Raw genomic sequence first — 23,503 nt, 5'->3', positions numbered from 1 at the left:
GCTGTTAAAGTTGTCTGTGCAGAACAATGTCAAAGCAGAGTTGTCCTTTAAGCATTGCTAGCAGCCATCCAAAGTATGGGCGCCAAGGTGAATTGATGCTCAAGTGCTCTGTGTAACATAGGTCTTTTTCTTGTGCGGGTTTCTTGGGGAAGGCAAGTGGTGAAAGTTGGCCTAGGCTTAGCAAGGGACTGGCAACTGGTGAGGCCAAGATGCCATGTGAGGATGGTGTTTGTGAAGATGTTTGAAGATGCTACAAAGCAGAGAAAGGCAAAATGTTGTAATGAAGAAGTGAAGCAAGCAGAGCCGAAGGTTCCTGGATGCTTTAGAAAGTCACTAGATTGGTTGCAACCTGAAGAAATAGTTGCAGAGGAAGAAAGTAAAGAGCCTGCCGTGACCCGGATTCGAACCGGGGTTGCTGCGGCCACAACGCAGAGTACTAACCACTATACGATCACGGCATGTTAATCGAGCCAGGTAGGAGTCGAACCTACAATCTTCTGATCCGTAGTCAGACGCGTTATCCATTGCGCCACTGGCCCTACTGCTGACATACGTATAGCAAGTTTTTCTTGCGGCCGCAAGGAGACCGGGCCTCGTTGAAGTGCCCTATTCCACTGAACGTCTTCTGTAGCGAGAACTTCTTTGAGAGATAATCTCTATAAAAATGTCATGAATTTGCTCTCTCTGAGTCCAGATATTCACAATGCTGTTCTAAAAGCTTGAAGAAGGTTGCAAGAGGAGTGCAGAAAGCAGCCTGCCGTAAACCGTATTCACACCAGGTTGCTTGCAGCCATAACAAAGAGTACTAGCCACTATAGGATCAGGGCACATTTTGTATGCTAGTCCCGGAGTTATTCACACATTTCTTAAGCTGTTGTTGTTGCAGCCGCACCGAGTGTAGTTAGTGTTAACGGGAAAGTTGCTGGGTGAAGACAAGGAGTGAAGCCAAGCAGTATGGAAAGGGTCCTCTGTCTGAGCAGCTGTCTGTTGTGAGTGGGGCACGGCAGGCTAAGTTCTTCTATCTCCTTCTAGGAGCAAAATCCTCAAAGCATTATCTCTGCATGATTGATCAGGGTCTGCTGTTAAAGTTGTCTGTGCAGAACAATGTCAAAGCAGAGTTGTCCTTTAAGCATTGCTAGCAGCCATCCAAAGTATGGGCGCCAAGGTGAATTGATGCTCAAGTGCTCTGTGTAACATAGGTCTTTTTCTTGTGCGGGTTTCTTGGGGAAGGCAAGTGGTGAAAGTTGGCCTAGGCTTAGCAAGGGACTGGCAACTGGTGAGGCCAAGATGCCATGTGAGGATGGTGTTTGTGAAGATGTTTGAAGATGCTACAAAGCAGAGAAAGGCAAAATGTTGTAATGAAGAAGTGAAGCAAGCAGAGCCGAAGGTTCCTGGATGCTTTAGAAAGTCACTAGATTGGTTGCAACCTGAAGAAATAGTTGCAGAGGAAGAAAGTAAAGAGCCTGCCGTGACCCGGATTCGAACCGGGGTTGCTGCGGCCACAACGCAGAGTACTAACCACTATACGATCACGGCATGTTAATCGAGCCAGGTAGGAGTCGAACCTACAATCTTCTGATCCGTAGTCAGACGCGTTATCCATTGCGCCACTGGCCCTACTGCTGACATACGTATAGCAAGTTTTTCTTGCGGCCGCAAGGAGACCGGGCCTCGTTGAAGTGCCCTATTCCACTGAACGTCTTCTGTAGCGAGAACTTCTTTGAGAGATAATCTCTATAAAAATGTCATGAATTTGCTCTCTCTGAGTCCAGATATTCACAATGCTGTTCTAAAAGCTTGAAGAAGGTTGCAAGAGGAGTGCAGAAAGCAGCCTGCCGTAAACCGTATTCACACCAGGTTGCTTGCAGCCATAACAAAGAGTACTAGCCACTATAGGATCAGGGCACATTTTGTATGCTAGTCCCGGAGTTATTCACACATTTCTTAAGCTGTTGTTGTTGCAGCCGCACCGAGTGTAGTTAGTGTTAACGGGAAAGTTGCTGGGTGAAGACAAGGAGTGAAGCCAAGCAGTATGGAAAGGGTCCTCTGTCTGAGCAGCTGTCTGTTGTGAGTGGGGCACGGCAGGCTAAGTTCTTCTATCTCCTTCTAGGAGCAAAATCCTCAAAGCATTATCTCTGCATGATTGATCAGGGTCTGCTGTTAAAGTTGTCTGTGCAGAACAATGTCAAAGCAGAGTTGTCCTTTAAGCATTGCTAGCAGCCATCCAAAGTATGGGCGCCAAGGTGAATTGATGCTCAAGTGCTCTGTGTAACATAGGTCTTTTTCTTGTGCGGGTTTCTTGGGGAAGGCAAGTGGTGAAAGTTGGCCTAGGCTTAGCAAGGGACTGGCAACTGGTGAGGCCAAGATGCCATGTGAGGATGGTGTTTGTGAAGATGTTTGAAGATGCTACAAAGCAGAGAAAGGCAAAATGTTGTAATGAAGAAGTGAAGCAAGCAGAGCCGAAGGTTCCTGGATGCTTTAGAAAGTCACTAGATTGGTTGCAACCTGAAGAAATAGTTGCAGAGGAAGAAAGTAAAGAGCCTGCCGTGACCCGGATTCGAACCCGGGTTGCTGCAGCCACAACGCAGAGTACTAACCACTATACGATCACGGCAATCGAGCCAGGTAGGAGTCGAACCTACAATCTTCTGATCCGTAGTCAGACGCGTTATCCATTGCGCCACTGGCCCTACTGCTGACATACGTATAGCAAGTTTTTCTTGCGGCCGCAAGGAGACCGGGCCTCGTTGAAGTGCCCTATTCCACTGAACGTCTTCTGTAGCGAGAACTTCTTTGAGAGATAATCTCTATAAAAATGTCATGAATTTGCTCTCTCTGAGTCCAGATATTCACAATGCTGTTCTAAAAGCTTGAAGAAGGTTGCAAGAGGAGTGCAGAAAGCAGCCTGCCGTAAACCGTATTCACACCAGGTTGCTTGCAGCCATAACAAAGAGTACTAGCCACTATAGGATCAGGGCACATTTTGTATGCTAGTCCCGGAGTTATTCACACATTTCTTAAGCTGTTGTTGTTGCAGCCGCACCGAGTGTAGTTAGTGTTAACGGGAAAGTTGCTGGGTGAAGACAAGGAGTGAAGCCAAGCAGTATGGAAAGGGTCCTCTGTCTGAGCAGCTGTCTGTTGTGAGTGGGGCACGGCAGGCTAAGTTCTTCTATCTCCTTCTAGGAGCAAAATCCTCAAAGCATTATCTCTGCATGATTGATCAGGGTCTGCTGTTAAAGTTGTCTGTGCAGAACAATGTCAAAGCAGAGTTGTCCTTTAAGCATTGCTAGCAGCCATCCAAAGTATGGGCGCCAAGGTGAATTGATGCTCAAGTGCTCTGTGTAACATAGGTCTTTTTCTTGTGCGGGTTTCTTGGGGAAGGCAAGTGGTGAAAGTTGGCCTAGGCTTAGCAAGGGACTGGCAACTGGTGAGGCCAAGATGCCATGTGAGGATGGTGTTTGTGAAGATGTTTGAAGATGCTACAAAGCAGAGAAAGGCAAAATGTTGTAATGAAGAAGTGAAGCAAGCAGAGCCGAAGGTTCCTGGATGCTTTAGAAAGTCACTAGATTGGTTGCAACCTGAAGAAATAGTTGCAGAGGAAGAAAGTAAAGAGCCTGCCGTGACCCGGATTCGAACCCGGGTTGCTGCGGCCACAACGCAGAGTACTAACCACTATACGATCACGGCAATCGAGCCAGGTAGGAGTCGAACCTACAATCTTCTGATCCGTAGTCAGACGCGTTATCCATTGCGCCACTGGCCCTACTGCTGACATACGTATAGCAAGTTTTTCTTGCGGCCGCAAGGAGACCGGGCCTCGTTGAAGTGCCCTATTCCACTGAACGTCTTCTGTAGCGAGAACTTCTTTGAGAGATAATCTCTATAAAAATGTCATGAATTTGCTCTCTCTGAGTCCAGATATTCACAATGCTGTTCTAAAAGCTTGAAGAAGGTTGCAAGAGGAGTGCAGAAAGCAGCCTGCCGTAAACCGTATTCACACCAGGTTGCTTGCAGCCATAACAAAGAGTACTAGCCACTATAGGATCAGGGCACATTTTGTATGCTAGTCCCGGAGTTATTCACACATTTCTTAAGCTGTTGTTGTTGCAGCCGCACCGAGTGTAGTTAGTGTTAACGGGAAAGTTGCTGGGTGAAGACAAGGAGTGAAGCCAAGCAGTATGGAAAGGGTCCTCTGTCTGAGCAGCTGTCTGTTGTGAGTGGGGCACGGCAGGCTAAGTTCTTCTATCTCCTTCTAGGAGCAAAATCCTCAAAGCATTATCTCTGCATGATTGATCAGGGTCTGCTGTTAAAGTTGTCTGTGCAGAACAATGTCAAAGCAGAGTTGTCCTTTAAGCATTGCTAGCAGCCATCCAAAGTATGGGCGCCAAGGTGAATTGATGCTCAAGTGCTCTGTGTAACATAGGTATTTTTCTTGTGTGGGTTTCTTGGGGAAGGCAAGTGGTGAAAGTTGGCCTAGGCTTAGCAAGGGACTGGCAACTGGTGAGGCCAAGATGCCATGTGAGGATGGTGTTTGTGAAGATGTTTGAAGATGCTACAAAGCAGAGAAAGGCAAAATGTTGTAATGAAGAAGTGAAGCAAGCAGAGCCGAAGGTTCCTGGATGCTTTAGAAAGTCACTAGATTGGTTGCAACCTGAAGAAATAGTTGCAGAGGAAGAAAGTAAAGAGCCTGCCATGACCCGGATTCGAACCGGGGTTGCTGCGGCCACAACGCAGAGTACTAACCACTATACGATCACGGCATGTTAATCGAGCCAGGTAGGAGTCAAACCTACAATCTTCTGATCCGTAGTCAGACGCGTTATCCATTGCGCCACTGGCCCTACTGCTGACATACGTATAGCAAGTTTTTCTTGCGGCCGCAAGGAGACCGGGCCTCGTTGAAGTGCCCTATTCCACTGAACGTCTTCTGTAGCGAGAACTTCTTTGAGAGATAATCTCTATAAAAATGTCATGAATTTGCTCTCTCTGAGTCCAGATATTCACAATGCTGTTCTAAAAGCTTGAAGAAGGTTGCAAGAGGAGTGCAGAAAGCAGCCTGCCGTAAACCGTATTCACACCAGGTTGCTTGCAGCCATAACAAAGAGTACTAGGCACTATAGGATCAGGGCACATTTTGTATGCTAGTCCCGGAGTTATTCACACATTTCTTAAGCTGTTGTTGTTGCAGCCGCACCGAGTGTAGTTAGTGTTAACGGGAAAGTTGCTGGGTGAAGACAAGGAGTGAAGCCAAGCAGTATGGAAAGGGTCCTCTGTCTGAGCAGCTGTCTGTTGTGAGTGGGGCACGGCAGGCTAAGTTCTTCTATCTCCTTCTAGGAGCAAAATCCTCAAAGCATTATCTCTGCATGATTGATCAGGGTCTGCTGTTAAAGTTGTCTGTGCAGAACAATGTCAAAGCAGAGTTGTCCTTTAAGCATTGCTAGCAGCCATCCAAAGTATGGGCGCCAAGGTGAATTGATGCTCAAGTGCTCTGTGTAACATAGGTCTTTTTCTTGTGCGGGTTTCTTGGGGAAGGCAAGTGGTGAAAGTTGGCCTAGGCTTAGCAAGGGACTGGCAACTGGTGAGGCCAAGATGCCATGTGAGGATGGTGTTTGTGAAGATGTTTGAAGATGCTACAAAGCAGAGAAAGGCAAAATGTTGTAATGAAGAAGTGAAGCAAGCAGAGCCGAAGGTTCCTGGATGCTTTAGAAAGTCACTAGATTGGTTGCAACCTGAAGAAATAGTTGCAGAGGAAGAAAGTAAAGAGCCTGCCGTGACCTGGATTCGAACCGGGGTTGCTGCGGCCACAACGCAGAGTACTAACCACTATACGATCACGGCATGTTAATCGAGCCAGGTAGGAGTCGAACCTACAATCTTCTGATCCGTAGTCAGACGCGTTATCCATTGCGCCACTGGCCCTACTGCTGACATACGTATAGCAAGTTTTTCTTGCGGCCGCAAGGAGACCGGGCCTCGTTGAAGTGCCCTATTCCACTGAACGTCTTCTGTAGCGAGAACTTCTTTGAGAGATAATCTCTATAAAAATGTCATGAATTTGCTCTCTCTGAGTCCAGATATTCACAATGCTGTTCTAAAAGCTTGAAGAAGGTTGCAAGAGGAGTGCAGAAAGCAGCCTGCCGTAAACCGTATTCACACCAGGTTGCTTGCAGCCATAACAAAGAGTACTAGCCACTATAGGATCAGGGCACATTTTGTATGCTAGTCCCGGAGTTATTCACACATTTCTTAAGCTGTTGTTGTTGCAGCCGCACCGAGTGTAGTTAGTGTTAACGGGAAAGTTGCTGGGTGAAGACAAGGAGTGAAGCCAAGCAGTATGGAAAGGGTCCTCTGTCTGAGCAGCTGTCTGTTGTGAGTGGGGCACGGCAGGCTAAGTTCTTCTATCTCCTTCTAGGAGCAAAATCCTCAAAGCATTATCTCTGCATGATTGATCAGGGTCTGCTGTTAAAGTTGTCTGTGCAGAACAATGTCAAAGCAGAGTTGTCCTTTAAGCATTGCTAGCAGCCATCCAAAGTATGGGCGCCAAGGTGAATTGATGCTCAAGTGCTCTGTGTAACATAGGTCTTTTTCTTGTGCGGGTTTCTTGGGGAAGGCAAGTGGTGAAAGTTGGCCTAGGCTTAGCAAGGGACTGGCAACTGGTGAGGCCAAGATGCCATGTGAGGATGGTGTTTGTGAAGATGTTTGAAGATGCTACAAAGCAGAGAAAGGCAAAATGTTGTAATGAAGAAGTGAAGCAAGCAGAGCCGAAGGTTCCTGGATGCTTTAGAAAGTCACTAGATTGGTTGCAACCTGAAGAAATAGTTGCAGAGGAAGAAAGTAAAGAGCCTGCCGTGACCCGGATTCGAACCGGGGTTGCTGCGGCCACAACGCAGAGTACTAACCACTATACGATCACGGCAATCGAGCCAGGTAGGAGTCGAACCTACAATCTTCTGATCCGTAGTCAGACGCGTTATCCATTGCGCCACTGGCCCTACTGCTGACATATGTATAGCAAGTTTTTCTTGCGGCCGCAAGGAGACCGGGCCTCGTTGAAGTGCCCTATTCCACTGAACGTCTTCTGTAGCGAGAACTTCTTTGAGAGATAATCTCTATAAAAATGTCATGAATTTGCTCTCTCTGAGTCCAGATATTCACAATGCTGTTCTAAAAGCTTGAAGAAGGTTGCAAGAGGAGTGCAGAAAGCAGCCTGCCGTAAACCGTATTCACACCAGGTTGCTTGCAGCCATAACAAAGAGTACTAGCCACTATAGGATCAGGGCACATTTTGTATGCTAGTCCCGGAGTTATTCACACATTTCTTAAGCTGTTGTTGTTGCAGCCGCACCGAGTGTAGTTAGTGTTAACGGGAAAGTTGCTGGGTGAAGACAAGGAGTGAAGCCAAGCAGTATGGAAAGGGTCCTCTGTCTGAGCAGCTGTCTGTTGTGAGTGGGGCACGGCAGGCTAAGTTCTTCTATCTCCTTCTAGGAGCAAAATCCTCAAAGCATTATCTCTGCATGATTGATCAGGGTCTGCTGTTAAAGTTGTCTGGGCAGAACAATGTCAAAGCAGAGTTGTCCTTTAAGCATTGCTAGCAGCCATCCAAAGTATGGGCGCCAAGGTGAATTGATGCTCAAGTGCTCTGTGTAACATAGGTCTTTTTCTTGTGCGGGTTTCTTGGGGAAGGCAAGTGGTGAAAGTTGGCCTAGGCTTAGCAAGGGACTGGCAACTGGTGAGGCCAAGATGCCATGTGAGGATGGTGTTTGTGAAGATGTTTGAAGATGCTACAAAGCAGAGAAAGGCAAAATGTTGTAATGAAGAAGTGAAGCAAGCAGAGCCGAAGGTTCCTGGATGCTTTAGAAAGTCACTAGATTGGTTGCAACCTGAAGAAATAGTTGCAGAGGAAGAAAGTAAAGAGCCTGCCGTGACCCGGATTCGAACCGGGGTTGCTGCGGCCACAACGCAGAGTACTAACCACTATACGATCACGGCATGTTAATCGAGCCAGGTAGGAGTCGAACCTACAATCTTCTGATCCGTAGTCAGACGCGTTATCCATTGCGCCACTGGCCCTACTGCTGACATACGTATAGCAAGTTTTTCTTGCGGCCGCAAGGAGACCGGGCCTCGTTGAAGTGCCCTATTCCACTGAACGTCTTCTGTAGCGAGAACTTCTTTGAGAGATAATCTCTATAAAAATGTCATGAATTTGCTCTCTCTGAGTCCAGATATTCACAATGCTGTTCTAAAAGCTTGAAGAAGGTTGCAAGAGGAGTGCAGAAAGCAGCCTGCCGTAAACCGTATTCACACCAGGTTGCTTGCAGCCATAACAAAGAGTACTAGCCACTATAGGATCAGGGCACATTTTGTATGCTAGTCCCGGAGTTATTCACACATTTCTTAAGCTGTTGTTGTTGCAGCCGCACCGAGTGTAGTTAGTGTTAACGGGAAAGTTGCTGGGTGAAGACAAGGAGTGAAGCCAAGCAGTATGGAAAGGGTCCTCTGTCTGAGCAGCTGTCTGTTGTGAGTGGGGCACGGCAGGCTAAGTTCTTCTATCTCCTTCTAGGAGCAAAATCCTCAAAGCATTATCTCTGCATGATTGATCAGGGTCTGCTGTTAAAGTTGTCTGTGCAGAACAATGTCAAAGCAGAGTTGTCCTTTAAGCATTGCTAGCAGCCATCCAAAGTATGGGCGCCAAGGTGAATTGATGCTCAAGTGCTCTGTGTAACATAGGTCTTTTTCTTGTGCGGGTTTCTTGGGGAAGGCAAGTGGTGAAAGTTGGCCTAGGCTTAGCAAGGGACTGGCAACTGGTGAGGCCAAGATGCCATGTGAGGATGGTGTTTGTGAAGATGTTTGAAGATGCTACAAAGCAGAGAAAGGCAAAATGTTGTAATGAAGAAGTGAAGCAAGCAGAGCCGAAGGTTCCTGGATGCTTTAGAAAGTCACTAGATTGGTTGCAACCTGAAGAAATAGTTGCAGAGGAAGAAAGTAAAGAGCCTGCCGTGACCCGGATTCGAACCGGGGTTGCTGCGGCCACAACGCAGAGTACTAACCACTATACGATCACGGCATGTTAATCGAGCCAGGTAGGAGTCGAACCTACAATCTTCTGATCCGTAGTCAGACGCGTTATCCATTGCGCCACTGGCCCTACTGCTGACATACGTATAGCAAGTTTTTCTTGCGGCCGCAAGGAGACCGGGCCTCGTTGAAGTGCCCTATTCCACTGAACGTCTTCTGTAGCGAGAACTTCTTTGAGAGATAATCTCTATAAAAATGTCATGAATTTGCTCTCTCTGAGTCCAGATATTCACAATGCTGTTCTAAAAGCTTGAAGAAGGTTGCAAGAGGAGTGCAGAAAGCAGCCTGCCGTAAACCGTATTCACACCAGGTTGCTTGCAGCCATAACAAAGAGTACTAGCCACTATAGGATCAGGGCACATTTTGTATGCTAGTCCCGGAGTTATTCACACATTTCTTAAGCTGTTGTTGTTGCAGCCGCACCGAGTGTAGTTAGTGTTAACGGGAAAGTTGCTGGGTGAAGACAAGGAGTGAAGCCAAGCAGTATGGAAAGGGTCCTCTGTCTGAGCAGCTGTCTGTTGTGAGTGGGGCACGGCAGGCTAAGTTCTTCTATCTCCTTCTAGGAGCAAAATCCTCAAAGCATTATCTCTGCATGATTGATCAGGGTCTGCTGTTAAAGTTGTCTGGGCAGAACAATGTCAAAGCAGAGTTGTCCTTTAAGCATTGCTAGCAGCCATCCAAAGTATGGGCGCCAAGGTGAATTGATGCTCAAGTGCTCTGTGTAACATAGGTCTTTTTCTTGTGCGGGTTTCTTGGGGAAGGCAAGTGGTGAAAGTTGGCCTAGGCTTAGCAAGGGACTGGCAACTGGTGAGGCCAAGATGCCATGTGAGGATGGTGTTTGTGAAGATGTTTGAAGATGCTACAAAGCAGAGAAAGGCAAAATGTTGTAATGAAGAAGTGAAGCAAGCAGAGCCGAAGGTTCCTGGATGCTTTAGAAAGTCACTAGATTGGTTGCAACCTGAAGAAATAGTTGCAGAGGAAGAAAGTAAAGAGCCTGCCGTGACCCGGATTCGAACCGGGGTTGCTGCGGCCACAACGCAGAGTACTAACCACTATACGATCACGGCATGTTAATCGAGCCAGGTAGGAGTCGAACCTACAATCTTCTGATCCGTAGTCAGACGCGTTATCCATTGCGCCACTGGCCCTACTGCTGACATACGTATAGCAAGTTTTTCTTGCGGCCGCAAGGAGACCGGGCCTCGTTGAAGTGCCCTATTCCACTGAACGTCTTCTGTAGCGAGAACTTCTTTGAGAGATAATCTCTATAAAAATGTCATGAATTTGCTCTCTCTGAGTCCAGATATTCACAATGCTGTTCTAAAAGCTTGAAGAAGGTTGCAAGAGGAGTGCAGAAAGCAGCCTGCCGTAAACCGTATTCACACCAGGTTGCTTGCAGCCATAACAAAGAGTACTAGCCACTATAGGATCAGGGCACATTTTGTATGCTAGTCCCGGAGTTATTCACACATTTCTTAAGCTGTTGTTGTTGCAGCCGCACCGAGTGTAGTTAGTGTTAACGGGAAAGTTGCTGGGTGAAGACAAGGAGTGAAGCCAAGCAGTATGGAAAGGGTCCTCTGTCTGAGCAGCTGTCTGTTGTGAGTGGGGCACGGCAGGCTAAGTTCTTCTATCTCCTTCTAGGAGCAAAATCCTCAAAGCATTATCTCTGCATGATTGATCAGGGTCTGCTGTTAAAGTTGTCTGTGCAGAACAATGTCAAAGCAGAGTTGTCCTTTAAGCATTGCTAGCAGCCATCCAAAGTATGGGCGCCAAGGTGAATTGATGCTCAAGTGCTCTGTGTAACATAGGTCTTTTTCTTGTGTGGGTTTCTTGGGGAAGGCAAGTGGTGAAAGTTGGCCTAGGCTTAGCAAGGGACTGGCAACTGGTGAGGCCAAGATGCCATGTGAGGATGGTGTTTGTGAAGATGTTTGAAGATGCTACAAAGCAGAGAAAGGCAAAATGTTGTAATGAAGAAGTGAAGCAAGCAGAGCCGAAGGTTCCTGGATGCTTTAGAAAGTCACTAGATTGGTTGCAACCTGAAGAAATAGTTGCAGAGGAAGAAAGGAAAGAGCCTGCCGTGACCCGGATTCGAACCGGGGTTGCTGCGGCCACAACGCAGAGTACTAACCACTATACGATCACGGCATGTTAATCGAGCCAGGTAGGAGTCAAACCTACACTCTTCTGATCCGTAGTCAGACGCGTTATCCATTGCGCCACTGGCCCTACTGCTGACATACGTATAGCAAGTTTTTCTTGCGGCCGCAAGGAGACCGGGCCTCGTTGAAGTGCCCTATTCCACTGAACGTCTTCTGTAGCGAGAACTTCTTTGAGAGATAATCTCTATAAAAATGTCATGAATTTGCTCTCTCTGAGTCCAGATATTCACAATGCTGTTCTAAAAGCTTGAAGAAGGTTGCAAGAGGAGTGCAGAAAGCAGCCTGCCGTAAACCGTATTCACACCAGGTTGCTTGCAGCCATAACAAAGAGTACTAGCCACTATAGGATCAGGGCACATTTTGTATGCTAGTCCCGGAGTTATTCACACATTTCTTAAGCTGTTGTTGTTGCAGCCGCACCGAGTGTAGTTAGTGTTAACGGGAAAGTTGCTGGGTGAAGACAAGGAGTGAAGCCAAGCAGTATGGAAAGGGTCCTCTGTCTGAGCAGCTGTCTGTTGTGAGTGGGGCACGGCAGGCTAAGTTCTTCTATCTCCTTCTAGGAGCAAAATCCTCAAAGCATTATCTCTGCATGATTGATCAGGATCTGCTGTTAAAGTTGTCTGGGCAGAACAATGTCAAAGCAGAGTTGTCCTTTAAGCATTGCTAGCAGCCATCCAAAGTATGGGCGCCAAGGTGAATTGATGCTCAAGTGCTCTGTGTAACATAGGTCTTTTTCTTGTGCGGGTTTCTTGGGGAAGGCAAGTGGTGAAAGTTGGCCTAGGCTTAGCAAGGGACTGGCAACTGGTGAGGCCAAGATGCCATGTGAGGATGGTGTTTGTGAAGATGTTTGAAGATGCTACAAAGCAGAGAAAGGCAAAATGTTGTAATGAAGAAGTGAAGCAAGCAGAGCCGAAGGTTCCTGGATGCTTTAGAAAGTCACTAGATTGGTTGCAACCTGAAGAAATAGTTGCAGAGGAAGAAAGTAAAGAGCCTGCCGTGACCCGGATTCGAACCGGGGTTGCTGCGGCCACAACGCAGAGTACTAACCACTATACGATCACGGCATGTTAATCGAGCCAGGTAGGAGTCGAACCTACAATCTTCTGATCCGTAGTCAGACGCGTTATCCATTGCGCCACTGGCCCTACTGCTGACATACGTATAGCAAGTTTTTCTTGCGGCCGCAAGGAGACCGGGCCTCGTTGAAGTGCCCTATTCCACTGAACGTCTTCTGTAGCGAGAACTTCTTTGAGAGATAATCTCTATAAAAATGTCATGAATTTGCTCTCTCTGAGTCCAGATATTCACAATGCTGTTCTAAAAGCTTGAAGAAGGTTGCAAGAGGAGTGCAGAAAGCAGCCTGCCGTAAACCGTATTCACACCAGGTTGCTTGCAGCCATAACAAAGAGTACTAGCCACTATAGGATCAGGGCACATTTTGTATGCTAGTCCCGGAGTTATTCACACATTTCTTAAGCTGTTGTTGTTGCAGCCGCACCGAGTGTAGTTAGTGTTAACGGGAAAGTTGCTGGGTGAAGACAAGGAGTGAAGCCAAGCAGTATGGAAAGGGTCCTCTGTCTGAGCAGCTGTCTGTTGTGAGTGGGGCACGGCAGGCTAAGTTCTTCTATCTCCTTCTAGGAGCAAAATCCTCAAAGCATTATCTCTGCATGATTGATCAGGGTCTGCTGTTAAAGTTGTCTGTGCAGAACAATGTCAAAGCAGAGTTGTCCTTTAAGCATTGCTAGCAGCCATCCAAAGTATGGGCGCCAAGGTGAATTGATGCTCAAGTGCTCTGTGTAACATAGGTCTTTTTCTTGTGCGGGTTTCTTGGGGAAGGCAAGTGGTGAAAGTTGGCCTAGGCTTAGCAAGGGACTGGCAACTGGTGAGGCCAAGATGCCATGTGAGGATGGTGTTTGTGAAGATGTTTGAAGATGCTACAAAGCAGAGAAAGGCAAAATGTTGTAATGAAGAAGTGAAGCAAGCAGAGCCGAAGGTTCCTGGATGCTTTAGAAAGTCACTAGATTGGTTGCAACCTGAAGAAATAGTTGCAGAGGAAGAAAGTAAAGAGCCTGCCGTGACCCGGATTCGAACCGGGGTTGCTGCGGCCACAACGCAGAGTACTAACCACTATACGATCACAGCATGTTAATCGAGCCAGGTAGGAGTCGAACCTACAATCTTCTGATCCGTAGTCAGACGCGTTATCCATTGCGCCACTGGCCCTACTGCTGACATACGTATAGCAAGTTTTTCTTGCGGCCGCAAGGAGACCGGGCCTCGTTGAAGTGCCCTATTCCACTGAACGTCTTCTGTAGCGAGAACTTCTTTGAGAGATAATCTCTATAAAAATGTCATGAATTTGCTCTCTCTGAGTCCAGATATTCACAATGCTGTTCTAAAAGCTTGAAGAAGGTTGCAAGAGGAGTGCAGAAAGCAGCCTGCCGTAAACCGTATTCACACCAGGTTGCTTGCAGCCATAACAAAGAGTACTAGCCACTATAGGATCAGGGCACATTTTGTATGCTAGTCCCGGAGTTATTCACACATTTCTTAAGCTGTTGTTGTTGCAGCCGCACCGAGTGTAGTTAGTGTTAACGGGAAAGTTGCTGGGTGAAGACAAGGAGTGAAGCCAAGCAGTATGGAAAGGGTCCTCTGTCTGAGCAGCTGTCTGTTGTGAGTGGGGCACGGCAGGCTAAGTTCTTCTATCTCCTTCTAGGAGCAAAATCCTCAAAGCATTATCTCTGCATGATTGATCAGGGTCTGCTGTTAAAGTTGTCTGTGCAGAACAATGTCAAAGCAGAGTTGTCCTTTAAGCATTGCTAGCAGCCATCCAAAGTATGGGCGCCAAGGTGAATTGATGCTCAAGTGCTCTGTGTAACATAGGTCTTTTTCTTGTGCGGGTTTCTTGGGGAAGGCAAGTGGTGAAAGTTGGCCTAGGCTTAGCAAGGGACTGGCAACTGGTGAGGCCAAGATGCCATGTGAGGATGGTGTTTGTGAAGATGTTTGAAGATGCTACAAAGCAGAGAAAGGCAAAATGTTGTAATGAAGAAGTGAAGCAAGCAGAGCCGAAGGTTCCTGGATGCTTTAGAAAGTCACTAGATTGGTTGCAACCTGAAGAAATAGTTGCAGAGGAAGAAAGTAAAGAGCCTGCCGTGACCCGGATTCGAACCGGGGTTGCTGCGGCCACAACGCAGAGTACTAACCACTATACGATCACGGCATGTTAATCGAGCCAGGTAGGAGTCGAACCTACAATCTTCTGATCCGTAGTCAGACGCGTTATCCATTGCGCCACTGGCCCTACTGCTGACATACGTATAGCAAGTTTTTCTTGCGGCCGCAAGGAGACCGGGCCTCGTTGAAGTGCCCTATTCCACTGAACGTCTTCTGTAGCGAGAACTTCTTTGAGAGATAATCTCTATAAAAATGTCATGAATTTGCTCTCTCTGAGTCCAGATATTCACAATGCTGTTCTAAAAGCTTGAAGAAGGTTGCAAGAGGAGTGCAGAAAGCAGCCTGCCGTAAACCGTATTCACACCAGGTTGCTTGCAGCCATAACAAAGAGTACTAGCCACTATAGGATCAGGGCACATTTTGTATGCTAGTCCCGGAGTTATTCACACATTTCTTAAGCTGTTGTTGTTGCAGCCGCACCGAGTGTAGTTAGTGTTAACGGGAAAGTTGCTGGGTGAAGACAAGGAGTGAAGCCAAGCAGTATGGAAAGGGTCCTCTGTCTGAGCAGCTGTCTGTTGTGAGTGGGGCACGGCAGGCTAAGTTCTTCTATCTCCTTCTAGGAGCAAAATCCTCAAAGCATTATCTCTGCATGATTGATCAGGGTCTGCTGTTAAAGTTGTCTGTGCAGAACAATGTCAAAGCAGAGTTGTCCTTTAAGCATTGCTAGCAGCCATCCAAAGTATGGGCGCCAAGGTGAATTGATGCTCAAGTGCTCTGTGTAACATAGGTCTTTTTCTTGTGCGGGTTTCTTGGGGAAGGCAAGTGGTGAAAGTTGGCCTAGGCTTAGCAAGGGACTGGCAACTGGTGAGGCCAAGATGCCATGTGAGGATGGTGTTTGTGAAGATGTTTGAAGATGCTACAAAGCAGAGAAAGGCAAAATGTTGTAATGAAGAAGTGAAGCAAGCAGAGCCGAAGGTTCCTGGATGCTTTAGAAAGTCACTAGATTGGTTGCAACCTGAAGAAATAGTTGCAGAGGAAGAAAGGAAAGAGCCTGCCGTGACCCGGATTCAAACCCGGGTTGCTGCAGCCACAACGCAGAGTACTAACCACTATACGATCACGGCAATCGAGCCAGGTAGGAGTCGAACCTACAATCTTCTGATCCGTAGTCAGACGCGTTATCCATTGCGCCACTGGCCCTACTGCTGACATACGTATAGCAAGTTTTTCTTGCGGCCGCAAGGAGACCGGGCCTCGTTGAAGTGCCCTATTCCACTGAACGTCTTCTGTAGCGAGAACTTCTTTGAGAGATAATCTCTATAAAAATGTCATGAATTTGCTCTCTCTGAGTCCAGATATTCACAATGCTGTTCTAAAAGCTTGAAGAAGGTTGCAAGAGGAGTGCAGAAAGCAGCCTGCCGTAAACCGTATTCACACCAGGTTGCTTGCAGCCATAACAAAGAGTACTAGCCACTATAGGATCAGGGCACATTTTGTATGCTAGTCCCGGAGTTATTCACACATTTCTTAAGCTGTTGTTGTTGCAGCCGCACCGAGTGTAGTTAGTGTTAACGGGAAAGTTGCTGGGTGAAGACAAGGAGTGAAGCCAAGCAGTATGGAAAGGGTCCTCTGTCTGAGCAGCTGTCTGTTGTGAGTGGGGCACGGCAGGCTAAGTTCTTCTATCTCCTTCTAGGAGCAAAATCCTCAAAGCATTATCTCTGCATGATTGATCAGGGTCTGCTGTTAAAGTTGTCTGTGCAGAACAATGTCAAAGCAGAGTTGTCCTTTAAGCATTGCTAGCAGCCATCCAAAGTATGGGCGCCAAGGTGAATTGATGCTCAAGTGCTCTGTGTAACATAGGTCTTTTTCTTGTGCGGGTTTCTTGGGGAAGGCAAGTGGTGAAAGTTGGCCTAGGCTTAGCAAGGGACTGGCAACTGGTGAGGCCAAGATGCCATGTGAGGATGGTGTTTGTGAAGATGTTTGAAGATGCTACAAAGCAGAGAAAGGCAAAATGTTGTAATGAAGAAGTGAAGCAAGCAGAGCCTAAGGTTCCTGGATGCTTTAGAAAGTCACTAGATTGGTTGCAACCTGAAGAAATAGTTGCAGAGGAAGAAAGTAAAGAGCCTGCCGTGACCCGGATTCGAACCCGGGTTGCTGCGGCCACAACGCAGAGTACTAACCACTATACGATCACGGCAATCGAGCCAGGTAGGAGTCGAACCTACAATCTTCTGATCCGTAGTCAGACGCGTTATCCATTGCGCCACTGGCCCTACTGCTGACATATGTATAGCAAGTTTTTCTTGCGGCCGCAAGGAGACCGGGCCTCGTTGAAGTGCCCTATTCCACTGAACGTCTTCTGTAGCGAGAACTTCTTTGAGAGATAATCTCTATAAAAATGTCATGAATTTGCTCTCTCTGAGTCCAGATATTCACAATGCTGTTCTAAAAGCTTGAAGAAGGTTGCAAGAGGAGTGCAGAAAGCAGCCTGCCGTAAACCGTATTCACACCAGGTTGCTTGCAGCCATAACAAAGAGTACTAGCCACTATAGGATCAGGGCACATTTTGTATGCTAGTCCCGGAGTTATTCACACATTTCTTAAGCTGTTGTTGTTGCAGCCGCACCGAGTGTAGTTAGTGTTAACGGGAAAGTTGCTGGGTGAAGACAAGGAGTGAAGCCAAGCAGTATGGAAAGGGTCCTCTGTCTGAGCAGCTGTCTGTTGTGAGTGGGGCACGGCAGGCTAAGTTCTTCTATCTCCTTCTAGGAGCAAAATCCTCAAAGCATTATCTCTGCATGATTGATCAGGGTCTGCTGTTAAAGTTGTCTGTGCAGAACAATGTCAAAGCAGAGTTGTCCTTTAAGCATTGCTAGCAGCCATCCAAAGTATGGGCGCCAAGGTGAATTGATGCTCAAGTGCTCTGTGTAACATAGGTCTTTTTCTTGTGCGGGTTTCTTGGGGAAGGCAAGTGGTGAAAGTTGGCCTAGGCTTAGCAAGGGACTGGCAACTGGTGAGGCCAAGATGCCATGTGAGGATGGTGTTTGTGAAGATGTTTGAAGATGCTACAAAGCAGAGAAAGGCAAAATGTTGTAATGAAGAAGTGAAGCAAGCAGAGCCGAAGGTTCCTGGATGCTTTAGAAAGTCACTAGATTGGTTGCAACCTGAAGAAATAGTTGCAGAGGAAGAAAGTAAAGAGCCTGCCGTGACCCGGATTCGAACCGGGGTTGCTGCAGCCACAACGCAGAGTACTAACCACTATACGATCACGGCAATCGAGCCAGGTAGGAGTCGAACCTACAATCTTCTGATCCGTAGTCAGACGCGTTATCCATTGCGCCACTGGCCCTACTGCTGACATATGTATAGCAAGTTTTTCTTGCGGCCGCAAGGAGACCGGGCCTCGTTGAAGTGCCCTATTCCACTGAACGTCTTCTGTAGCGAGAACTTCTTTGAGAGATAATCTCTATAAAAATGTCATGAATTTGCTCTCTCTGAGTCCAGATATTCACAATGCTGTTCTAAAAGCTTGAAGAAGGTTGCAAGAGGAGTGCAGAAAGCAGCCTGCCGTAAACCGTATTCACACCAGGTTGCTTGCAGCCATAACAAAGAGTACTAGCCACTATAGGATCAGGGCACATTTTGTATGCTAGTCCCGGAGTTATTCACACATTTCTTAAGCTGTTGTTGTTGCAGCCGCACCGAGTGTAGTTAGTGTTAACGGGAAAGTTGCTGGGTGAAGACAAGGAGTGAAGCCAAGCAGTATGGAAAGGGTCCTCTGTCTGAGCAGCTGTCTGTTGTGAGTGGGGCACGGCAGGCTAAGTTCTTCTATCTCCTTCTAGGAGCAAAATCCTCAAAGCATTATCTCTGCATGATTGATCAGGGTCTGCTGTTAAAGTTGTCTGGGCAGAACAATGTCAAAGCAGAGTTGTCCTTTAAGCATTGCTAGCAGCCATCCAAAGTATGGGCGCCAAGGTGAATTGATGCTCAAGTGCTCTGTGTAACATAGGTCTTTTTCTTGTGCGGGTTTCTTGGGGAAGGCAAGTGGTGAAAGTTGGCCTAGGCTTAGCAAGGGACTGGCAACTGGTGAGGCCAAGATGCCATGTGAGGATGGTGTTTGTGAAGATGTTTGAAGATGCTACAAAGCAGAGAAAGGCAAAATGTTGTAATGAAGAAGTGAAGCAAGCAGAGCCGAAGGTTCCTGGATGCTTTAGAAAGTCACTAGATTGGTTGCAACCTGAAGAAATAGTTGCAGAGGAAGAAAGTAAAGAGCCTGCCGTGACCCGGATTCGAACCGGGGTTGCTGCGGCCACAACGCAGAGTACTAACCACTATACGATCACGGCATGTTAATCGAGCCAGGTAGGAGTCGAACCTACAATCTTCTGATCCGTAGTCAGACGCGTTATCCATTGCGCCACTGGCCCTACTGCTGACATACGTATAGCAAGTTTTTCTTGCGGCCGCAAGGAGACCGGGCCTCGTTGAAGTGCCCTATTCCACTGAACGTCTTCTGTAGCGAGAACTTCTTTGAGAGATAATCTCTATAAAAATGTCATGAATTTGCTCTCTCTGAGTCCAGATATTCACAATGCTGTTCTAAAAGCTTGAAGAAGGTTGCAAGAGGAGTGCAGAAAGCAGCCTGCCGTAAACCGTATTCACACCAGGTTGCTTGCAGCCATAACAAAGAGTACTAGCCACTATAGGATCAGGGCACATTTTGTATGCTAGTCCCGGAGTTATTCACACATTTCTTAAGCTGTTGTTGTTGCAGCCGCACCGAGTGTAGTTAGTGTTAACGGGAAAGTTGCTGGGTGAAGACAAGGAGTGAAGCCAAGCAGTATGGAAAGGGTCCTCTGTCTGAGCAGCTGTCTGTTGTGAGTGGGGCACGGCAGGCTAAGTTCTTCTATCTCCTTCTAGGAGCAAAATCCTCAAAGCATTATCTCTGCATGATTGATCAGGGTCTGCTGTTAAAGTTGTCTGTGCAGAACAATGTCAAAGCAGAGTTGTCCTTTAAGCATTGCTAGCAGCCATCCAAAGTATGGGCGCCAAGGTGAATTGATGCTCAAGTGCTCTGTGTAACATAGGTCTTTTTCTTGTGCGGGTTTCTTGGGGAAGGCAAGTGGTGAAAGTTGGCCTAGGCTTAGCAAGGGACTGGCAACTGGTGAGGCCAAGATGCCATGTGAGGATGGTGTTTGTGAAGATGTTTGAAGATGCTACAAAGCAGAGAAAGGCAAAATGTTGTAATGAAGAAGTGAAGCAAGCAGAGCCGAAGGTTCCTGGATGCTTTAGAAAGTCACTAGATTGGTTGCAACCTGAAGAAATAGTTGCAGAGGAAGAAAGTAAAGAGCCTGCCGTGACCCGGATTCGAACCGGGGTTGCTGCGGCCACAACGCAGAGTACTAACCACTATACGATCACGGCATGTTAATCGAGCCAGGAAGGAGTCGAACCTACAATCTTCTGATCCGTAGTCAGACGCGTTATCCATTGCGCCACTGGCCCTACTGCTGACATACGTATAGCAAGTTTTTCTTGCGGCCGCAAGGAGACCGGGCCTCGTTGAAGTGCCCTATTCCACTGAACGTCTTCTGTAGCGAGAACTTCTTTGAGAGATAATCTCTATAAAAATGTCATGAATTTGCTCTCTCTGAGTCCAGATATTCACAATGCTGTTCTAAAAGCTTGAAGAAGGTTGCAAGAGGAGTGCAGAAAGCAGCCTGCCGTAAACCGTATTCACACCAGGTTGCTTGCAGCCATAACAAAGAGTACTAGCCACTATAGGATCAGGGCACATTTTGTATGCTAGTCCCGGAGTTATTCACACATTTCTTAAGCTGTTGTTGTTGCAGCCGCACCGAGTGTAGTTAGTGTTAACGGGAAAGTTGCTGGGTGAAGACAAGGAGTGAAGCCAAGCAGTATGGAAAGGGTCCTCTGTCTGAGCAGCTGTCTGTTGTGAGTGGGGCACGGCAGGCTAAGTTCTTCTATCTCCTTCTAGGAGCAAAATCCTCAAAGCATTATCTCTGCATGATTGATCAGGGTCTGCTGTTAAAGTTGTCTGTGCAGAACAATGTCAAAGCAGAGTTGTCCTTTAAGCATTGCTAGCAGCCATCCAAAGTATGGGCGCCAAGGTGAATTGATGCTCAAGTGCTCTGTGTAACATAGGTCTTTTTCTTGTGCGGGTTTCTTGGGGAAGGCAAGTGGTGAAAGTTGGCCTAGGCTTAGCAAGGGACTGGCAACTGGTGAGGCCAAGATGCCATGTGAGGATGGTGTTTGTGAAGATGTTTGAAGATGCTACAAAGCAGAGAAAGGCAAAATGTTGTAATGAAGAAGTGAAGCAAGCAGAGCCGAAGGTTCCTGGATGCTTTAGAAAGTCACTAGATTGGTTGCAACCTGAAGAAATAGTTGCAGAGGAAGAAAGTAAAGAGCCTGCCGTGACCCGGATTCGAACCGGGGTTGCTGCGGCCACAACGCAGAGTACTAACCACTATACGATCACGGCAATCGAGCCAGGTAGGAGTCGAACCTACAATCTTCTGATCCGTAGTCAGACGCGTTATCCATTGCGCCACTGGCCCTACTGCTGACATATGTATAGCAAGTTTTTCTTGCGGCCGCAAGGAGACCGGGCCTCGTTGAAGTGCCCTATTCCACTGAACGTCTTCTGTAGCGAGAACTTCTTTGAGAGATAATCTCTATAAAAATGTCATGAATTTGCTCTCTCTGAGTCCAGATATTCACAATGCTGTTCTAAAAGCTTGAAGAAGGTTGCAAGAGGAGTGCAGAAAGCAGCCTGCCGTAAACCGTATTCACACCAGGTTGCTTGCAGCCATAACAAAGAGTACTAGCCACTATAGGATCAGGGCACATTTTGTATGCTAGTCCCGGAGTTATTCACACATTTCTTAAGCTGTTGTTGTTGCAGCCGCACCGAGTGTAGTTAGTGTTAACGGGAAAGTTGCTGGGTGAAGACAAGGAGTGAAGCCAAGCAGTATGGAAAGGGTCCTCTGTCTGAGCAGCTGTCTGTTGTGAGTGGGGCACGGCAGGCTAAGTTCTTCTATCTCCTTCTAGGAGCAAAATCCTCAAAGCATTATCTCTGCATGATTGATCAGGGTCTGCTGTTAAAGTTGTCTGGGCAGAACAATGTCAAAGCAGAGTTGTCCTTTAAGCATTGCTAGCAGCCATCCAAAGTATGGGCGCCAAGGTGAATTGATGCTCAAGTGCTCTGTGTAACATAGGTCTTTTTCTTGTGCGGGTTTCTTGGGGAAGGCAAGTGGTGAAAGTTGGCCTAGGCTTAGCAAGGGACTGGCAACTGGTGAGGCCAAGATGCCATGTGAGGATGGTGTTTGTGAAGATGTTTGAAGATGCTACAAAGCAGAGAAAGGCAAAATGTTGTAATGAAGAAGTGAAGCAAGCAGAGCCGAAGGTTCCTGGATGCTTTAGAAAGTCACTAGATTGGTTGCAACCTGAAGAAATAGTTGCAGAGGAAGAAAGTAAAGAGCCTGCCGTGACCCGGATTCGAACCGGGGTTGCTGCGGCCACAACGCAGAGTACTAACCACTATACGATCACGGCATGTTAATCGAGCCAGGTAGGAGTCGAACCTACAATCTTCTGATCCGTAGTCAGACGCGTTATCCATTGCGCCACTGGCCCTACTGCTGACATACGTATAGCAAGTTTTTCTTGCGGCCGCAAGGAGACCGGGCCTCGTTGAAGTGCCCTATTCCACTGAACGTCTTCTGTAGCGAGAACTTCTTTGAGAGATAATCTCTATAAAAATGTCATGAATTTGCTCTCTCTGAGTCCAGATATTCACAATGCTGTTCTAAAAGCTTGAAGAAGGTTGCAAGAGGAGTGCAGAAAGCAGCCTGCCGTAAACCGTATTCACACCAGGTTGCTTGCAGCCATAACAAAGAGTACTAGCCACTATAGGATCAGGGCACATTTTGTATGCTAGTCCCGGAGTTATTCACAGATTTCTTAAGCTGTTGTTGTTGCAGCCGCACCGAGTGTAGTTAGTGTTAACGGGAAAGTTGCTGGGTGAAGACAAGGAGTGAAGCCAAGCAGTATGGAAAGGGTCCTCTGTCTGAGCAGCTGTCTGTTGTGAGTGGGGCACGGCAGGCTAAGTTCTTCTATCTCCTTCTAGGAGCAAAATCCTCAAAGCATTATCTCTGCATGATTGATCAGGGTCTGCTGTTAAAGTTGTCTGTGCAGAACAATGTCAAAGCAGAGTTGTCCTTTAAGCATTGCTAGCAGCCATCCAAAGTATGGGCGCCAAGGTGAATTGATGCTCAAGTGCTCTGTGTAACATAGGTCTTTTTCTTGTGCGGGTTTCTTGGGGAAGGCAAGTGGTGAAAGTTGGCCTAGGCTTAGCAAGGGACTGGCAACTGGTGAGGCCAAGATGCCATGTGAGGATGGTGTTTGTGAAGATGTTTGAAGATGCTACAAAGCAGAGAAAGGCAAAATGTTGTAATGAAGAAGTGAAGCAAGCAGAGCCGAAGGTTCCTGGATGCTTTAGAAAGTCACTAGATTGGTTGCAACCTGAAGAAATAGTTGCAGAGGAAGAAAGTAAAGAGCCTGCCGTGACCCGGATTCGAACCGGGGTTGCTGCGGCCACAACGCAGAGTACTAACCACTATACGATCACGGCATGTTAATCGAGCCAGGTAGGAGTCGAACCTACAATCTTCTGATCCGTAGTCAGACGCGTTATCCATTGCGCCACTGGCCCTACTGCTGACATACGTATAGCAAGTTTTTCTTGCGGCCGCAAGGAGACCGGGCCTCGTTGAAGTGCCCTATTCCACTGAACGTCTTCTGTAGCGAGAACTTCTTTGAGAGATAATCTCTATAAAAATGTCATGAATTTGCTCTCTCTGAGTCCAGATATTCACAATGCTGTTCTAAAAGCTTGAAGAAGGTTGCAAGAGGAGTGCAGAAAGCAGCCTGCCGTAAACCGTATTCACACCAGGTTGCTTGCAGCCATAACAAAGAGTACTAGCCACTATAGGATCAGGGCACATTTTGTATGCTAGTCCCGGAGTTATTCACACATTTCTTAAGCTGTTGTTGTTGCAGCCGCACCGAGTGTA

General features: G+C 47.2%; 39 non-coding genes across 39 annotated transcripts; all 39 read right to left on the bottom strand.

The window, feature by feature from the left end:
* Nucleotides 1-386: 386 nt before the first annotated feature.
* On the bottom strand, nucleotides 387-458 carry TRNAH-GUG (transfer RNA histidin (anticodon GUG)). Its single transcript has one exon. It is a non-coding gene; the product is annotated as a tRNA-His (tRNA).
* An 8-nt stretch (nucleotides 459-466) lies between these two features.
* Nucleotides 467-539, bottom strand: TRNAR-ACG (transfer RNA arginine (anticodon ACG)). The gene has a single exon. It is a non-coding gene; the product is annotated as a tRNA-Arg (tRNA).
* Nucleotides 540-1,464: 925 nt separating this feature from the next.
* Nucleotides 1,465-1,536, bottom strand: TRNAH-GUG (transfer RNA histidin (anticodon GUG)). The gene has a single exon. It is a non-coding gene; the product is annotated as a tRNA-His (tRNA).
* An 8-nt stretch (nucleotides 1,537-1,544) lies between these two features.
* TRNAR-ACG (transfer RNA arginine (anticodon ACG)) lies at nucleotides 1,545-1,617 on the bottom strand. Its single transcript has one exon. It is a non-coding gene; the product is annotated as a tRNA-Arg (tRNA).
* Nucleotides 1,618-2,617: 1,000 nt separating this feature from the next.
* TRNAR-ACG (transfer RNA arginine (anticodon ACG)) lies at nucleotides 2,618-2,690 on the bottom strand. The gene has a single exon. It is a non-coding gene; the product is annotated as a tRNA-Arg (tRNA).
* A 1,000-nt stretch (nucleotides 2,691-3,690) lies between these two features.
* TRNAR-ACG (transfer RNA arginine (anticodon ACG)) lies at nucleotides 3,691-3,763 on the bottom strand. Its single transcript has one exon. It is a non-coding gene; the product is annotated as a tRNA-Arg (tRNA).
* A 925-nt stretch (nucleotides 3,764-4,688) lies between these two features.
* On the bottom strand, nucleotides 4,689-4,760 carry TRNAH-GUG (transfer RNA histidin (anticodon GUG)). Its single transcript has one exon. It is a non-coding gene; the product is annotated as a tRNA-His (tRNA).
* Nucleotides 4,761-4,768: 8 nt separating this feature from the next.
* On the bottom strand, nucleotides 4,769-4,841 carry TRNAR-ACG (transfer RNA arginine (anticodon ACG)). The gene has a single exon. It is a non-coding gene; the product is annotated as a tRNA-Arg (tRNA).
* A 1,005-nt stretch (nucleotides 4,842-5,846) lies between these two features.
* Nucleotides 5,847-5,919, bottom strand: TRNAR-ACG (transfer RNA arginine (anticodon ACG)). Its single transcript has one exon. It is a non-coding gene; the product is annotated as a tRNA-Arg (tRNA).
* Nucleotides 5,920-6,844: 925 nt separating this feature from the next.
* On the bottom strand, nucleotides 6,845-6,916 carry TRNAH-GUG (transfer RNA histidin (anticodon GUG)). The gene has a single exon. It is a non-coding gene; the product is annotated as a tRNA-His (tRNA).
* Nucleotides 6,917-6,919: 3 nt separating this feature from the next.
* On the bottom strand, nucleotides 6,920-6,992 carry TRNAR-ACG (transfer RNA arginine (anticodon ACG)). The gene has a single exon. It is a non-coding gene; the product is annotated as a tRNA-Arg (tRNA).
* Nucleotides 6,993-7,917: 925 nt separating this feature from the next.
* Nucleotides 7,918-7,989, bottom strand: TRNAH-GUG (transfer RNA histidin (anticodon GUG)). Its single transcript has one exon. It is a non-coding gene; the product is annotated as a tRNA-His (tRNA).
* An 8-nt stretch (nucleotides 7,990-7,997) lies between these two features.
* TRNAR-ACG (transfer RNA arginine (anticodon ACG)) lies at nucleotides 7,998-8,070 on the bottom strand. Its single transcript has one exon. It is a non-coding gene; the product is annotated as a tRNA-Arg (tRNA).
* A 925-nt stretch (nucleotides 8,071-8,995) lies between these two features.
* On the bottom strand, nucleotides 8,996-9,067 carry TRNAH-GUG (transfer RNA histidin (anticodon GUG)). Its single transcript has one exon. It is a non-coding gene; the product is annotated as a tRNA-His (tRNA).
* An 8-nt stretch (nucleotides 9,068-9,075) lies between these two features.
* On the bottom strand, nucleotides 9,076-9,148 carry TRNAR-ACG (transfer RNA arginine (anticodon ACG)). Its single transcript has one exon. It is a non-coding gene; the product is annotated as a tRNA-Arg (tRNA).
* Nucleotides 9,149-10,073: 925 nt separating this feature from the next.
* On the bottom strand, nucleotides 10,074-10,145 carry TRNAH-GUG (transfer RNA histidin (anticodon GUG)). The gene has a single exon. It is a non-coding gene; the product is annotated as a tRNA-His (tRNA).
* An 8-nt stretch (nucleotides 10,146-10,153) lies between these two features.
* TRNAR-ACG (transfer RNA arginine (anticodon ACG)) lies at nucleotides 10,154-10,226 on the bottom strand. The gene has a single exon. It is a non-coding gene; the product is annotated as a tRNA-Arg (tRNA).
* Nucleotides 10,227-11,151: 925 nt separating this feature from the next.
* On the bottom strand, nucleotides 11,152-11,223 carry TRNAH-GUG (transfer RNA histidin (anticodon GUG)). Its single transcript has one exon. It is a non-coding gene; the product is annotated as a tRNA-His (tRNA).
* An 8-nt stretch (nucleotides 11,224-11,231) lies between these two features.
* On the bottom strand, nucleotides 11,232-11,304 carry TRNAR-ACG (transfer RNA arginine (anticodon ACG)). Its single transcript has one exon. It is a non-coding gene; the product is annotated as a tRNA-Arg (tRNA).
* Nucleotides 11,305-12,229: 925 nt separating this feature from the next.
* TRNAH-GUG (transfer RNA histidin (anticodon GUG)) lies at nucleotides 12,230-12,301 on the bottom strand. The gene has a single exon. It is a non-coding gene; the product is annotated as a tRNA-His (tRNA).
* Nucleotides 12,302-12,309: 8 nt separating this feature from the next.
* TRNAR-ACG (transfer RNA arginine (anticodon ACG)) lies at nucleotides 12,310-12,382 on the bottom strand. The gene has a single exon. It is a non-coding gene; the product is annotated as a tRNA-Arg (tRNA).
* A 925-nt stretch (nucleotides 12,383-13,307) lies between these two features.
* TRNAH-GUG (transfer RNA histidin (anticodon GUG)) lies at nucleotides 13,308-13,379 on the bottom strand. Its single transcript has one exon. It is a non-coding gene; the product is annotated as a tRNA-His (tRNA).
* Nucleotides 13,380-13,387: 8 nt separating this feature from the next.
* Nucleotides 13,388-13,460, bottom strand: TRNAR-ACG (transfer RNA arginine (anticodon ACG)). The gene has a single exon. It is a non-coding gene; the product is annotated as a tRNA-Arg (tRNA).
* Nucleotides 13,461-14,385: 925 nt separating this feature from the next.
* Nucleotides 14,386-14,457, bottom strand: TRNAH-GUG (transfer RNA histidin (anticodon GUG)). Its single transcript has one exon. It is a non-coding gene; the product is annotated as a tRNA-His (tRNA).
* An 8-nt stretch (nucleotides 14,458-14,465) lies between these two features.
* On the bottom strand, nucleotides 14,466-14,538 carry TRNAR-ACG (transfer RNA arginine (anticodon ACG)). The gene has a single exon. It is a non-coding gene; the product is annotated as a tRNA-Arg (tRNA).
* Nucleotides 14,539-15,538: 1,000 nt separating this feature from the next.
* Nucleotides 15,539-15,611, bottom strand: TRNAR-ACG (transfer RNA arginine (anticodon ACG)). The gene has a single exon. It is a non-coding gene; the product is annotated as a tRNA-Arg (tRNA).
* Nucleotides 15,612-16,611: 1,000 nt separating this feature from the next.
* TRNAR-ACG (transfer RNA arginine (anticodon ACG)) lies at nucleotides 16,612-16,684 on the bottom strand. The gene has a single exon. It is a non-coding gene; the product is annotated as a tRNA-Arg (tRNA).
* Nucleotides 16,685-17,609: 925 nt separating this feature from the next.
* On the bottom strand, nucleotides 17,610-17,681 carry TRNAH-GUG (transfer RNA histidin (anticodon GUG)). The gene has a single exon. It is a non-coding gene; the product is annotated as a tRNA-His (tRNA).
* A 3-nt stretch (nucleotides 17,682-17,684) lies between these two features.
* Nucleotides 17,685-17,757, bottom strand: TRNAR-ACG (transfer RNA arginine (anticodon ACG)). The gene has a single exon. It is a non-coding gene; the product is annotated as a tRNA-Arg (tRNA).
* A 925-nt stretch (nucleotides 17,758-18,682) lies between these two features.
* On the bottom strand, nucleotides 18,683-18,754 carry TRNAH-GUG (transfer RNA histidin (anticodon GUG)). The gene has a single exon. It is a non-coding gene; the product is annotated as a tRNA-His (tRNA).
* An 8-nt stretch (nucleotides 18,755-18,762) lies between these two features.
* TRNAR-ACG (transfer RNA arginine (anticodon ACG)) lies at nucleotides 18,763-18,835 on the bottom strand. Its single transcript has one exon. It is a non-coding gene; the product is annotated as a tRNA-Arg (tRNA).
* A 925-nt stretch (nucleotides 18,836-19,760) lies between these two features.
* TRNAH-GUG (transfer RNA histidin (anticodon GUG)) lies at nucleotides 19,761-19,832 on the bottom strand. The gene has a single exon. It is a non-coding gene; the product is annotated as a tRNA-His (tRNA).
* An 8-nt stretch (nucleotides 19,833-19,840) lies between these two features.
* On the bottom strand, nucleotides 19,841-19,913 carry TRNAR-ACG (transfer RNA arginine (anticodon ACG)). The gene has a single exon. It is a non-coding gene; the product is annotated as a tRNA-Arg (tRNA).
* Nucleotides 19,914-20,838: 925 nt separating this feature from the next.
* On the bottom strand, nucleotides 20,839-20,910 carry TRNAH-GUG (transfer RNA histidin (anticodon GUG)). Its single transcript has one exon. It is a non-coding gene; the product is annotated as a tRNA-His (tRNA).
* Nucleotides 20,911-20,913: 3 nt separating this feature from the next.
* On the bottom strand, nucleotides 20,914-20,986 carry TRNAR-ACG (transfer RNA arginine (anticodon ACG)). Its single transcript has one exon. It is a non-coding gene; the product is annotated as a tRNA-Arg (tRNA).
* Nucleotides 20,987-21,911: 925 nt separating this feature from the next.
* TRNAH-GUG (transfer RNA histidin (anticodon GUG)) lies at nucleotides 21,912-21,983 on the bottom strand. The gene has a single exon. It is a non-coding gene; the product is annotated as a tRNA-His (tRNA).
* An 8-nt stretch (nucleotides 21,984-21,991) lies between these two features.
* TRNAR-ACG (transfer RNA arginine (anticodon ACG)) lies at nucleotides 21,992-22,064 on the bottom strand. The gene has a single exon. It is a non-coding gene; the product is annotated as a tRNA-Arg (tRNA).
* Nucleotides 22,065-22,989: 925 nt separating this feature from the next.
* Nucleotides 22,990-23,061, bottom strand: TRNAH-GUG (transfer RNA histidin (anticodon GUG)). The gene has a single exon. It is a non-coding gene; the product is annotated as a tRNA-His (tRNA).
* An 8-nt stretch (nucleotides 23,062-23,069) lies between these two features.
* On the bottom strand, nucleotides 23,070-23,142 carry TRNAR-ACG (transfer RNA arginine (anticodon ACG)). Its single transcript has one exon. It is a non-coding gene; the product is annotated as a tRNA-Arg (tRNA).
* Between the last annotated feature and the right edge of the window lie 361 nt (nucleotides 23,143-23,503).

The sequence above is a fragment of the Hyperolius riggenbachi genome, chromosome 3 (assembly GCF_040937935.1).
Source record: "Hyperolius riggenbachi isolate aHypRig1 chromosome 3, aHypRig1.pri, whole genome shotgun sequence".
Taxonomy (NCBI): Eukaryota; Metazoa; Chordata; class Amphibia; order Anura; family Hyperoliidae; genus Hyperolius; species Hyperolius riggenbachi.
The sequence above is the reverse complement of the archived record's forward strand: the minus strand, read 5'-3'. Positions and strand labels throughout refer to the sequence as shown.